The following is a 12,218-nucleotide window of genomic DNA, read 5'->3' as shown; positions in this document are numbered from 1 at the left end:
ATTTTCCATCCATTTATGACATTGGTCTGTACCAAAGCATCATGGGGGTTCCTTATATCCACTCTGGTATCACACTGTAAGAGGCAGAGGTAAAAAATGTTTTGTCATGTCACTGTTATGCAGGGCAGGTTTCAGGAGGTGGACAGGTATGCCAATAGCTATGTAGATATATAAATAGTAGATATCCCCTTGGTACATTTAGAAATATACTTTTTTGTAGACATGTAAATCTGCTTATTGTAATGAGGAGTAACATGTCTAGAGCAGCGTGTCACCTGCCGGTATAGTTCAGTGGTTACAGATGATATAGTCAAGTACTTGAAGCTTTTTGTTGTTACACTAATCATTGCTATAGTGACATTCTTTGGAGCAACTTTTGTTTTTCATGTTGGAGCTTCACTCTCTTTGTCTGGGGTTTACGGAGCCTGCTTGGGATTCTATAACCTTCTAGAGACAACTTGATTACTGGGAGTTCTGTTCTGGAACTTCAGAGTCAATACTCGGCACTCCTGCATCACTTTGTTATGTGGTAAACTTTAATGGCTGCCTGGAGGAATGTGGGACATTCCCATTAACAAAGCAGCCTGCCTCTAATTTGAGTCTAATGGTTGATTGGATTTGTCATAACATTCCAGTCTGGTCTGACTTTCGGACGGCATTATAAATAATAACAGAACAGGACCCTTAGTTTTAGGAGATCCTGCCCGGGATGGTTAAGGTGTTGGAAGTCTCAATCTTTATTACTTTATTTTTCCAGGGGGTTGATGCTTGATGGGTCACTGGTATTTGAGATGTTTGTGGAATGTGCCAGCGCTGTGTTTGGTGGCCCTACTGTGTACGTGGTCATGCTAAGAGTGGTCAGAGGGTAGAGAATGGGTAATGCCTTGCCACGTTATTGTGTCATGTCAGACACCTACAACCTTCAAACATTTTTGAACTGTCATTTTAAAATGATAATTGTGATAAGACTATATCCACTATTTTCATATGTTGTGGGTCAAAAACGTTTTAGAATCTCTTTTATTACGCTTTCACTAGTACAGTGCCTTGCGAAAGTATTCGGCCCCCTTGAACTTTGTGACCTTTTGCCACATTTCAGGCTTCAAACATAAAGATATAAAACTGTATTTTTTTGTGAAGAATCAACAACAAGTGGGACACAATCATGAAGTGGAACGACATTTATTGGATATTTAAAACTTTTTTTAACAAATCAAAAACTGAAAAATTGGGCGTGCAAAATTATTTGGCAACAATGCAAAACGTCATGTTTGGCGTAAAAGCAACACAGCTCATCACACTGAACACACCATCCCCACTGTCAAACATGGTGGTGGCAGCATCATGGTTTGGGCCTGCTTTTCTTCAGCAGGAACAGGGAAGATGGTTAAAATTGATGGGAAGATGGATGGAGCCAAATACAGGACCATTCTGGAAGAAAACCTGATGGAGTCTGCAAAAGATCTGAGACTGGGAGATTTGTCTTCCAACAAGACAATGATCCAAAACATAAAGCAAAATCTACAATGGAATGGTTCAAAAATAAACATATCCAGGTGTTAGAATGGCCAAGTCAAAGTCCAGACCTGAATCCAATCGAGAATCTGTGGAAAGAACTGAAAACTGCTGTTCACAAATGCTCTCTATCCAACCTCACTGAGCTCGAGCTGTTTTGCAAGGAGGAATGGGAAAAAATGTCAGTCTCTCGATGTGCAAAACTGATAGAGACATACCCCAAGCGAATTACAGCTGTAATCGCAGCAAAAGGTGGCGCTACAAAGTATTCATTTAAGGGGGCTGAATAATTTTGCACGCCCAATTTTTCAGTTTTTGATTTGTTAAAAAAGTTTGAAATATCCAATAAATGTCGTTCCACTTCATGATTGTGTCCCACTTGTTGTTGATTCTTCACAAAAAAATACAGTTTTATATCTTTATGTTTGAAGCCTGAAATGTGGCAAAAGGTCGCAAAGTTCAAGGGGGCCGAATACTTTCGCAAGGCACTGTATATTAGCCGTAAGGGTAATGCGCAAGTCATTTATAATGCATTGTCTATGTTTAGTGTTTTTCCTGAACAGGGCCAATATTACTGATTGGATGAGGGTCACTTAAGATCATGAATGTGGGTCTCTTCCAGGCGTTTTACAGAGCATCAGTTGAATGATTGTGTACTTCACTTGTTTTGACCTGCTACAATAAAAACCAGCCATGCATCACATCTAGGGATAATGCTGATGATGATGCAGGCTCCCGAGTGGCGCGGTGGTCTAAGACACCTCTCTCAGTGCAAAAGGCGTCAGTCACTGCAGTCCCTGGTTCGAATCCAGGCTGCATTATATCCGGCCGTGATTGGGAGTCACATAGTGCAGCACACATGTCATTGTAAATGAGAACAAATTCTTAACTGGCTTGCCTAAAGGTTCAATTGAAAAATGAATAATTAAATGAGGATGATGCTTTGTCTGCACAAATGGTTTATTTACGTCTTATGTTTTATTCGGCAACAAACGACCTGGTCTCGTCGCTTTAGTGATGTGCGCTTGCCCTCGAATATACAGTACATTGACAAGACCACCAGATGGCAGTGTGGAACAGAACCCCAAGCATTAGTAAGGTTGGGAAAGGGATTATGTTACATCAATTATTGAGAAGACCTTAAAAGTGGTGGGATTAGAAAGGTGCTTTATGGGAGAGAGAGAGAGCACGTGTTTCTTTATGGGTATTTAATAGGCTACAGCTCATACACACACTCACATAGAAGAATAGCACATCAGGTGGTAGTAAAACAGCTGCCAAAAAGTATCTTTATTTCAGTTACTGAACGATCACCAGTAGCTTATAGTAACACAGAGAAGCCTGGGCCGTGTTCATTAGGGCACACAACGCAAAGTGTTTCAAAACATTTTGCAACGGAAAACAAATGACCATTTCTCATTTAACAAGCCCATGTAGTCCCTCCGTCCTTTCTTCAGTCCGTTTAGTACCCAATGAACACAACCCTGGAGAGTTCTTACACCGAGGAAACGACGACGACAACAGCTGAATGGACGAGCACCATCACAATCATTACAATGGCAGTTTATAATACACACAGCTCGAGTAAAAATACTGCAGTATATACAGTCAGTCAGTGATGAGTTAACAGTCAGCATGTGTTGATTCTCCCAGAGAGAGAAGATAATCAACATTACATTTATGTTTAGCTTCACTGGACAATAGTGTAATAAAAATGGAAGTTGAACATCATTGGTGCAGTAGGATACAATTTAAGACATACATATTGCAAGTGATTTCTTTGATGGATTGCAATAACAGCATCTCGTACACTGTCAACTCTCCCACTGTCTATTCTATTGTCTTAGCTACAGCCATGGGATTGTGGTGCAAAATCAAAACCTCTGTATGTAGCCTACACGGTGTCTCAGGCTAAATGTTTAGTCGTTACGTTCATCCAACATTCAAATATGGGTGCTTGTGGAGAGTGACACCGTGGTTTAATGGTGTCAATGTGCAGAGCCCTAAAATTCTAACATTGAAACGTGGATATTTGTGGACAAGACACAAATGGAGATTACATGATGAAAACATGAGAATATGGGGACTTATGGAGATTGATACAACAATCTGATGATGTCACCACAGCCCCCCCCCCCTCCCTGCCATCATTAAAACAGAGAAGGGCGTTAGCCTCATGTGGGGAAGCTATTGATTTTATGGACCACAGTGATTCTTATGAAGAATTACCACAACCAGATGGACCTTATAAAAGTCACCTTATACTGTGAGTTAGTCGACACACAAACACACTACACTCTCCTTCCCTTGTGGCTCTCACTGACACCGAAGCCAAATCCAGCCTCCTCTCCTCGATGCTCCTCTATTCTACTGTAGTCGGTCTTCCTGCTCCAGTGCCTTAAACATATGCAGTCAGCCAGCAGCTCCTCTCCTCAGAGACCAGCAGATGAGCCCTCAGCTCGTGAGGAGCCCAGATAAGCACCACCACCACAAGGAGCTGTAGCCACACAAACATGAATGTGTGCGCGTGCATGGCATGCACGCGCACACATTCACTAAACTAAACGCCTCCATGCCTTCCCTTGAGCCCTGCTATATCATTAGGATAACAGAAGGATTGTTGTTTGATTAGTTCTGACTGCCTGTATTTATCATACCAGGGTTGTTGTCTGAGGCCCGGCATGCAGAGCAACAGGGATGGATTAAGGTATATAACGATGTCAGTATGAGATGTGATATGAGAATGCAGGACTTGGATATGGTCATATTTATGGGTCCGACATGTTTTAATAGGTCTCTGTAGCCTCAGACACAGTGAAGGCTGCTGAGAGAAACACATTACACCCTGGGCAGTGGTTCACAGAACTCACTCTCTGGGCAGTGGTTCACAGAACTCACTCTCTGGGCAGTGGTTCACAGAACTCACTCTCTGGTTTCTACCGGTGAGCTCATGGCCCCCGTCTTGGAAAGACAGAGAGCAGCATAGGTCATATGTCTAGCTAGCTGCGGACATGACTGGAGTAATTCACACCACAGCCTCTCCGTTACTCACGCATACTGTAGCGTAATGTGATCTGGATAATATAAAGATATATATATAAATAAAATACATTTGCGTTGTTTAACAGGGTCAGTCATAGTAGTGCAGCACCCCTGGAGCAAATAGGGTTAAGTGCCTTGCTCAAGGGCAACATCCGACAGGGCAACGCTCTAACCCCGAGGATACAAGACGATATATGTAGCACATCGCTATAATGATGGGAGTTTGGTGGTGTCATGTCAGAGACCTGTGTGAGTCCGAGTAGTCCTGTGTGGAGTTGACTGTGTGTGAGATGTAGACGGCCCTACAGAGGAATGGAATCCCATATCCCAACATGACTAAATATTCTCCTCCTCCAGGGGGTGCCTGACACCACCAATCTACATTATTATACATTACTGTATGTACTGTGGTTGTCATGGGATCCATCCCTTTATGACGACATGCGTTTCTGGTTGGGAGCTTTGGTAGCTTCCGCTGATAGCCGGGCAGTGGGCCCCTCTACAGCCTCAGATTCAGACTGCACCAACACGCTTCAACCAGTCAGTGGCACGTGTTTAGGACGCGTCCGGACTTTCCCTCGACACACAGACCTGGGTCCAATACGTATCTCTCCCTATTCCCTAGACCTACTCCAAGGCACACTTGAATTAGCTTGGAGTTTGCACTTTTGGGACTATTCCATTAGTTTCATGTGTTCAGCACAGCTCAAAAACATCCTTTTAAAGGCATCTGACATAATATATTTGACCCGTGTCTGCTCTACACAGTATACTTTAACTAATAGAACCATATTCATTCAGGTGGGTCACTGATAAAGTATATTTTTCCAATACTGTACAACCTGGTCACTGCAGTGTAAAGCAACCCCCTTCCTACCAAATAACATATTTACATGCAAAGCTTTAACAAATATATCAAAAAGCACTAATTGGGTCTAGAGCGGGCAGAGAGCCGGTTGTTGCAGAGATATACAGTATGTGTGTCATGCAGGCCAGGTGGTTATGTCCTCGTAGAAAAAGCATTCTAGCAGAATGGCCCATTTTACACATCCTGGATGTGTGCCAGCAATGCTTAAGTATCAGCATCAACCTGCCCTTTTCTACAATATCCATATTGGTTTTACTGGAGCCATTCGGCTATAAAAGATGATTGGCTATGTACACATGCCGCTATGGTTAGTTAGGATGGGGCCAGAGAGAGAGGGAGGGAGACGGAGAGAGAGGGATGGGGCCAGAGAGAGAGGGAGGGAGACGGAGAGAGAGGGATGGGGCCAGAGAGAGAGGGAGGGAGACGGAGAGAGAGGGATGGGGCCAGAGAGAGCGGGAGGGAGACGGAGAGAGAGGGATGGAGCCAGAGAGAGAGGGAGGGGGCCAGAGAGAGAGAGGGAGGGGGCCAGAGAGAGAGGGAGGGGGCCAGAGAGAGAGGGAGGGGGCCAGAGAGAGAGGGAGGGGGCCAGAGAGAGAGGGAGGGGGCCAGAGAGAGAGGGAGGGAGACAGAGAGAGAGGGAGGGGGCCAGAGAGAGAGGGAGGGGGCCAGAGAGAGAGGGAGGGGGCCAGAGAGAGAGAGGGAGGGGGCCAGAGAGAGAGGGAGGGGGCCAGAGAGAGAGGGAGGGGGCCAGAGAGAGAGGGAGGGGGCCAGAGAGAGAGGGAGGGGGCCAGAGAGAGAGAGGGAGGGAGCCAGAGAGAGAGAGGGAGGGAGCCAGAGAGAGAGAGGGAGGGAGCCAGAGAGAGAGGGAGGGGGCCAGAGAGAGAGGGAGGGAGACGGAGAGAGGGAGGGAGACGGAGAGAGAGGGAGGGGGCCAGAGAGAGAGAGGGATGGGGCCAGAGAGAGAGGGAGGGGGCCAGAGAGAGAGGGAGGGGGCCAGAGAGAGAGGGAGGGAGACGGAGAGAGAGGGATGGGGCCAGAGAGAGCGGGAGGGAGACGGAGAGAGAGGGATGGAGCCAGAGAGAGAGGGAGGGGGCCAGAGAGAGAGAGGGAGGGGGCCAGAGAGAGAGGGAGGGGGCCAGAGAGAGAGGGAGGGGGCCAGAGAGAGAGGGAGGGGGCCAGAGAGAGAGGGAGGGGGCCAGAGAGAGAGGGAGGGAGACAGAGAGAGAGGGAGGGGGCCAGAGAGAGAGGGAGGGGGCCAGAGAGAGAGGGAGGGGGCCAGAGAGAGAGAGGGAGGGGGCCAGAGAGAGAGGGAGGGGGCCAGAGAGAGAGGGAGGGGGCCAGAGAGAGAGGGAGGGGGCCAGAGAGAGAGGGAGGGGGCCAGAGAGAGAGGGAGGGGGCCAGAGAGAGAGAGGGAGGGAGCCAGAGAGAGAGAGGGAGGGAGCCAGAGAGAGAGAGGGAGGGAGCCAGAGAGAGAGGGAGGGGGCCAGAGAGAGAGGGAGGGAGACGGAGAGAGGGAGGGAGACGGAGAGAGAGGGAGGGGGCCAGAGAGAGAGAGGGATGGGGCCAGAGAGAGAGGGAGGGGGCCAGAGAGAGAGGGAGGGGGCCAGAGAGAGAGGGAGGGAGACGGAGAGAGAGGGAGGGGGCCAGAGAGAGAGAGGGATGGGGCCAGAGAGAGAGGGAGGGAGACAGAAAGAGAGAGGGATGGGGCCAGAGAGAGAGGGAGGGAGCCAGAGAGAGAAAGAGAGGATCCACAGAACCATCTAGTTGGCATGGTCAGCTGTAATATTTAGCACACTACTTCTATTAAGCTGACCTGCCAATCACATCAAACCACTAGACTCTCAGGAGTAACCACATACAGAGAGACAGACTAATATAGCGACACACACACACACACACACACACACACACACACACACACAGAGACAGAGAAACAGGGGAGAGAGGCCCATAGACCTAGATACTATTGAACTACATATGTAACGTAGTAGTGCACTGTAGGGAATAGAGTGCCATGAGGTCAGTGGAACAGACCAGAGAATAGCAGGAAGAGGGTTAACTGGGACAGTGGCAGGAGAACACTAGCACTACTGCCAATATTTGGAGGACTTTTGAAGCGGTTACTCTCCCTCCATGGTAATGGCAACCTGCCTGCCCACTACATGGACAACACAACAATATACACATTGATAAAGTAATTTCTCAGAAGCTTTGCATGCACATGCAGTATTACAAAATACAGTTAGATCATCATAGAGTATATAGACCTATTGAAAAAGTGTAAAAATCCAGTGCGACAGTCATTAAATTGGTTGAGGTTAACATGGTTGTAGTAGGTAAAGGACAGGGCAGTCAGATGATCCATTTACAAAGAAGATGCTCCGTCTCCATTTGGTCTCCCCTTTTCTGGGAAGAAAACAAGTATTTGTGCACCGAATAGAACGTTAGACAAAGCTCCTCCCACTAATAAATGCTCCTAGTTTGGAAGTTGCGGGGTTGAGGTGCGTATTTTGGGTCACATTAGTTGGTCTGATCAAAATGCTACCTCCTGCGGATTCTGAAGTAGTGGTCAGCTATTGCACTGTGGCTGCTGCCAACTTTTAGTTGATTTCAGGTCACAGAGGAATGGTGTGGTGTGAGCATTAGGAAGAGGGCCAGCAATACAATGAAGACCTGCACACCCGTGGTGCAGCAGTAGTGTTGTTGAGTCTCTGAATGGGTCATCTTACTGATTTAACACATTTAAAAGAAGCATCCCTGATTCCCCAAACATTTCCATGAAAGAGTAAAAGCCTTTTCCATCATGATTGTAATTCTTCAATCTCAATCTTCAAACTACAAGCCCTTATTCAAGGGCAAATACATGTTTGGAAAAGCAGAAAGAAAGGACCACACAGACAAAAAAGTACGTAAAAACAGTTTATAAAAAGCATCTGAAGATCCAAAAATCCTTCCTTGCCCTAAAAAACAAATGCCCTCCCTCTTTCGATCCACAGCATGAAAGAGAAAGGAGGCAGTCACTCTAGCCTTGTACTCCCATGGGGGCCAAAAGTGGCCCCTGAACTTAATAGTACATTTTCATCATTTGAATGAAGATGGAATAAAGATCCCCAGACAAGAGGAGGCTGGAGACACTCCATCATAGCTGTGTCTCTACACACCCAGAGTCAAAATCCAACTCAAACTCATCAAGGCACAGTCACACTCCAGGTTCCCATAAAAAAACATCCTCTATTTCACATGGACTTAACATTCCTGAAAGCAGTCAGAGGGACAGCCCTCACTCCCCAAACCCCGGAACACAACAATACTGTCCAACCCCACTAACACAGTGGGAGGGACCAGACAGACAACCTGCTCTCATTGGCTTGTTGTTGGAAGTCCTGTTAGCTGTTAGAATGTGATGTTATTGACCTTCTGGTTGTGCTCGTACAATACAAGCCATATTCCTATGACTATTCTGATAACTAGCAGCCTACTCTCTTAAATAACCTTTGTACTTGTTTGTTACAGGTGATCATCTTGTGTCATTTATGAAAAATACATCAGCAATTTTTTAATGATTTCCTTTACTTTAAAGTCGTGCTGTGTGTGTGTGTGTGTGTGCGCGCGTTCGGGCATGTGTGTGGCCAATAAATCTCCTCTTCATTGCTTTGCGGTCCATTTAACCAAGACACATAGACACAGTATTGTGCCAGTGCAGTGGGTCTCTGTTCAGCCCAGCCTAGCCCACCTGCCATTGGCTTATTGTTGAGCAATACCTCTCAGGAGCACAATGAATCCAGTGTCAGAGAAGAGAGGGACAGAGCTAGTGACAGAGCTAGGGACAGAGGGACAGAGCTAGTGACAGAGGGATGGAGCGAGGAGGGAGTGACAGAGCTAGGGACAGAGCTAGGGAGAGAGGGACAAAGCTAGTGAGAGAGGGACGGAACTAGGGAGGGAGGAGTGAGGGACAACGCTAGGGAGGGAAGATAGAGGGACGGAGAGAGGGAGGGAGGAGAGAGGGACAGAGCTCGGGAGGGAGGAGAGAGGGACGGAGAGAGGGAGGGAGGAGAGGGACGGAGGGAGGGAGGAGAGGGATGGAGAGAGGGAGGGAGGAGAGAGGGACGGAGAGAGGGAGGGAGGAGAGAGGGACGGAGAGAGGGAGGGAGGAGAGAGGGACGGAGAGAGGGAGGGAGGAGAGAGGGACGGAGAGAGGGAGGGAGGAGAGAGGGAAGAGAGAGGGACGGAGAGAGGGAGGGAGGAGAGAGGGACGGAGAGAGGGAGGGAGGAGAGAGGGACGGAGAGAGGGAGGGAGGAGAGAGGGACGGAGAGAGGGAGGGAGGAGAGAGGGACAGAGGGAGGGAGGAGAGAGGGACGGAGAGAGGGAGGGAGGAGAGAGGGAAGAGAGAGGGACGGAGCTCAGGAGGGAGGAGAGAGGGACGGAGCTCAGGAGGGAGGAGAGAGGGACGGAGAGAGGGAGGGAGAAGAGAGGGACGGAGAGAGGGAGGGAGGAGAGAGGGACGGAGAGAGGGAGGGAGGAGAGAGGGAGAGAGGGAGGGAGGAGAGAGGGACAGAGCTCGGGAGTGAGGAGAGAGGGACAGAGCTCGGGAGTGAGGAGAGAGGGACGGAGAGAGGGAGGGAGCTCAGGAGGGAGGAGAGAGGGACGGAGAGAGGGAGGGAGGAGAGAGTGACGGAGCTAGGGAGGGAGGAGAGAGTGACGGAGCTAGGGAGAGAGGAGAGAGTGACGGAGCTAGGGACAGAGGAGAGAGTGACGGAGCTAGGGACAGAGGAGAGAGTGACAGAGCTAGGGACAGAGGAGAGAGTGACAGAGCTACGGAGGGAGGAGAGAGTGACGGAGCTAGGGAGGGAGGAGAGAGTGATGGAGCTAGGGAGGGAGGAGAGAGTGACGGAGCTAGGGAGGGAGGAGAGAGGGACAGAGCTAGGGAGGGAGGAGAGAGGGACAGAGCTAGGGAGGGAGGAGAGAGGGACAGAGGAGAGAGGGACGAAGCTAGGGGAAGACCCCTGCCAGGCGCTAGCACTAACTACCTGGCTAATCAAAAGAAGTGGTTTGAAGGTCAGATCAAGGATAGGGCTAACTGGGTACGGCTGGAATATCACTGAACATATGGACATTGTAAAGACCACTTAGCTTATCTAAACTATGCACATACTTCTCTTTAGACTTTGTTACAAAACTTGAACTGTAACTAATCTCAGCCCATAGCCTCAGAATCCATCACACTGCCCTCAGCATGGAGAGAAGATCGCTGGTAGTGAGAGACAATGTACTGTATGTATGTATCTATGTATGTATCCATGTACTCTGTATGCGTGCATGTATGTATGTATCCGGGTACCCTGTATGTATCCGGGTACCCTGTATGTATCCGGGTACCCTGTATGTATCCGGATACCCTGTATGTATCCGGGTACCCTGTATGTATCCGGGTACCCTGTATGTATCCGGGTACCCTGTATGTATCCGGGTACCCTGTATGTATCCGGGTACCCTGTATGTATCTGGGTACCCTGTATGTATCTGGGTACCCTGTATGTATCCGGGTACCCTGTATGTATCTGGGTACCCTGTATGTATCTGGGAACCCTGTATGTATCTGGGTACCCTGTATGTATCTGGGAACCCTGTATGTATCTGGGAACCCTGTATGTATCTGGGTACCCTGTATGTATCCGGGTACCCTGTATGTATCCGGGTACCCTGTATGTATCTGGGTACCCTGTATGTATCCGGGTACCCTGTATGTATCTGGGTACCCTGTATGTATCTGGGTACCCTGTATGTATCCGGGTACCCTGTATGTATCCGGGTACATGTTGGTTTGCTATGTTGGGGATCCTCCTCATCATAACTCGTGCTAGCTTGATGTCATGCTTCCATCATTAGAATGCTGCTGCCTTGTTTTAATCAGTTTTAAATCAACAGGGAGCCCAACCCCTTAACGGCAGGAGCAGCAGCGTATAAACACAAGAGAACAAAAGCCCTTTATGATCTACCCACCACTGGTGCACTCCACATCCCCATGTTCCTAATATGTATTCATGTCACCCACTTAGCCACTACAGGGAACTCCTACAGGCCATGTTCAGTTGCCCAATGTTTTCTAATGTTGCAGATAGAAATGCCATGAATAGAGCCAATGTGCTTCCTTATTCTACTACATGTCAGAGGCATATTTCTTCAACATAACATATTGCTATCTGAACGTTCCAAAACATTGCGTCCTGCTGAACACACCTGGCTTCTCTAACACTTGTTCATAGTGAGAAGCCATTTCCCAGGGCCGACTGAACGAAGCAAACAAATCATTCTACTATGACTGCTCCCTCAGATTCCATCCATTCAGCTCCCTTCTGTTCCGTTGTACTGACTGATGTAAATAACGGATGATATCATTGAACCTGACGCCTTTAGGGAAATCCGGCGGACCATACATTATATCCTAGTTTCTTCAGTTGCATGACAGTTAAACACAGTTACCACAACTAGCTGAAAAGTATACGTTTCAGAAAGGCAACGTAATGTAGGCTTATGGGGTGGATGGACCTTTCATACAAGAACTGGGTTTAAACCAGTCTTAATAACACTGTAGCTATATGATGTATTTAAAACACACCATTATCTATTACACGTGAACAACATTTTAGCTTGCATTTCCACCATGTTCAGCACTATATCTGGTAGAATTGGAATCTGGTCGGTTGATATCTACTGAAATAAGCTACAACACGTTGATACGGGACGGTACATAATATAATGTGATAGGAGAGGAAAAACCACAGTGTTGGTGGT

Source organism: Oncorhynchus mykiss, chromosome 18, assembly GCF_057628025.1.
Source record: "Oncorhynchus mykiss isolate SJ-2025 chromosome 18, ASM5762802v1, whole genome shotgun sequence".
In the NCBI taxonomy this organism is placed as follows: Eukaryota; Metazoa; Chordata; class Actinopteri; order Salmoniformes; family Salmonidae; genus Oncorhynchus; species Oncorhynchus mykiss.
Note: the sequence above shows the minus strand (reverse complement) of the source record.